The sequence below is a fragment of the Chrysochloris asiatica genome, unplaced genomic scaffold, assembly GCF_000296735.1.
Source record: "Chrysochloris asiatica unplaced genomic scaffold, ChrAsi1.0 scaffold00098, whole genome shotgun sequence".
Taxonomy (NCBI): domain Eukaryota; kingdom Metazoa; phylum Chordata; class Mammalia; order Afrosoricida; family Chrysochloridae; genus Chrysochloris; species Chrysochloris asiatica.
In genome coordinates, this window is record NW_006408616.1 from 2,496,817 (window position 1) to 2,499,871 (window position 3,055).

The following is a 3,055-nucleotide window of genomic DNA, read 5'->3' on the forward strand; positions in this document are numbered from 1 at the left end:
GGAAGCATAAGTTCATGCAAAATCTTGTACATGAATGTTTAATGCCACTTTACTTGTAATAATCCTAAACTGTAAACAACCCAAATGCCCATAAATAGATGAACGGATAGCAAATCATGATATACAATGAAACACTACTACTCAGCAATTAATAGGAGTGACTTGTTGAAACAAACAACAGTATTGACTGTAGGATGAGCACTGGTTGCTAACCATAAGGTCAGCACTTCAGACCCACCAGCTGCTTCTTGGAAACTCTATGTAGGGTCACTATGAGTTGGGACTCATATGAAAGCCCTTACCAAAAACAATTGAGCAGAGTAAAAGATGTCAAAAAAAAAGAAAGCAATGCTATGTGATTGCATTTATAAAAAAATCTATAAAAATATAAACTAATATATCAGGACAGAAAGAAGACCATTGGTTGCCTAATGATGATGGAAAGTGGGGGTGAAATGATGGGAAGACAGATTCCAAAGTGACATGAGGACTCTTTTTGGGGTGATGAATATGGTCATTATCTTGATTGTGATAATGGCACTATGATTGTATGCTTATGTCAAAGCTATTCAAATTATATTTTTAAAATGCACAATTTATTATATTCCAATTATGCCTCAGTAATAGTGATTTTCTGCAAAATGACTAGACTTTCAATATTTTTCCATTTCAAAGCAATCTATCAGCAATTATTCTTCTGCTGGCTTTTTAATTTTTATTCAGGATTCCTGAAATCTTAATGTTTATTATAATGATCCAAGTTAGTCACATTTAAGAGCAATCTCCTTCACTATAATAAAAATAATGACAACTGAAATTTGTCAAGAGCGTTCTATTGAACAGGGATATGCCAATGTTTTACCTATATTACCTTATGTAATCCATAGAATGGCTTCCTCTGTATATACTATTATTAGTTCTATTTTACAGAAGTGGAAACCAAGGCATTATTAAAGGAACTAAGTGTTAAGAATCTCAATTCAAAAGCATAGAACCTTATTCTTGGGCTCTTTTATAGGACATAAATAAAATTCTGATCAACAAAAGCAACGGATTGATGCAAGACCAAGGTCTTGTTGTTATAACCTGGTATCTGTTTTTCATGCTCCTTGTCCAGCCTCCTGACCTGCTGTAATAATTCTTTACGTTTTTAATTCACCAAACATAGTCTCCTTGTTGATTTCCCTATTGCTGTTTTTTATTTTCCTAGATTCTGGCCTTGCTGCCTTTGTGGTCTTCAATGTTTGCTTTATGTGAGCTTTGTCTTAAGATATATTCTCTGATTTGAGTACGTTAACCTGCCAGATAACTAAGTGAAAAAAATCTATAGAGTAGGATGGGATGAATCCAGTTCAAGATGAGGATAAATGTCAAAACCTTTATAAGGAATACAGAGCAAAGGAATCAAGATATGAAATTGGCAGTAACTCAGGTAGAATCTAGCATTTGGGACAGCAGAGTAGAAATAGTAACTTTAGCTGGAAAAATCCAAAAAGCAAGAGGCCATCAGTTGTCTGTGCTAGACAAGTAGAATTGGCAGGAAGAGAGAGCTAGGATGACAGAACAGCCTCTGAATTTCTACTGCTGTTAAATGCTGTCGAGTTCATTCCAACTTATAGCGACCATATACAGAGTTACCAAGAAGCTGGTGGGTTTGAATTGTTGACCTTGAAGTCATTTGAAATCATAAAGTGGTTTGCAGTCCAGTGCTGTTCCTACAGTGCCACACCTGGAAAATAGCCTTTGAGAGGTGACTTGTCTGACAATATATAGGAGCTAATGACCTGGGCCCCATGCCAGCTTTGCCTGTAAAGACAAGGATCATCAGAAGTTCAAAATTTGGTTTAAGAGTCATTTAACAGCTCTGCCTGTCTGCTAGATTATTCTGTAGTTTTCTTTTTTAATCAGTAGGAGGGAAAAAGAAGATGACAATAAAAACCATATGGAAGCCTCTTCTCAGGATGAAACCTTTTGATCTTTGCTCCAAATAAAAGAAAATAACCCTTCCCACTGTTAAGTCATTCCAAATGTTCTCTAGCCTCAGATTAACAAATATCTCAGGTGAATTTAATACCATGATTCAGTCTTTCATTCATTGCTTCAAACACAAAATGAGTGCTCACAGAGTACCAGGCCTAAACCAGGAATTGAGAATAACAAGAAAAATTCCCAGCCATTGTCTACTGAGTCCATGGTCTAGGAAAGTAGATATTTACAAGAGGGTAGTTCCGTATGTTAGAATTTAGGGAGCTTCAAAAAGAGGCACTTAAAGCAGAGGTAGGAATTAGGAGAAAAGGGAGGTAGATGCTCAAAGAGGCTTCCTGAATGAGGTGACATAATATTTTTAAAAATTTAAAAGGTTGAGGTGAGATCATTCAGGAGAAAGGAGGGGGACCATGGTAAGGAGATGAGAGGAAATCCCAGCAAAAACAGCTGCAATCATACATTGACACAGAACTGCCTGAGGTTCAAGCCAGATTCAGATGAGAATGTGAAACAAAGGATAGCATTGTTAACGTTGCATGGATCTTGACTGAAAGCAGAGAATACCAGAAAGATATTTACCTGTGCTTTATTGACTAAGCAAAGGTTTTCAATTGCATGGATCATGATGAGCTATGGACAACATTGTGAAGTGTCAGTATTTCTGAAAACTTGATTGTGCTCACTTAAATGTGAGGAACCCATGCATAGACCCAGAGACAGTTGTTCAAACAGAACAAGGGGACACCGAATGGTTTAAAATTAGGAAAGGTATGTGCCAGGGTTGTATTCTTTCACCTTATTTATTTAATCTGTATGCTGATCAAATAATCTGAGAAGCTGGGTTACATGAAGAAAAACATGGCATCAGGATTAGAGGAAGAACCATTTAAAACTGTGACACACAACCTTGCTTTTGAAAATGAAGAGGACTTAAAATAATGAAGAACAAAGACCACAGCCTTATGTATGAATTACATATCAATGTAAAGAAAACAAAAATCCTCACTACTGGACCAATAAACAACCTTAAGTATGGGTTGCATCTCAGTGTAAAGAAAACAAAAATCCT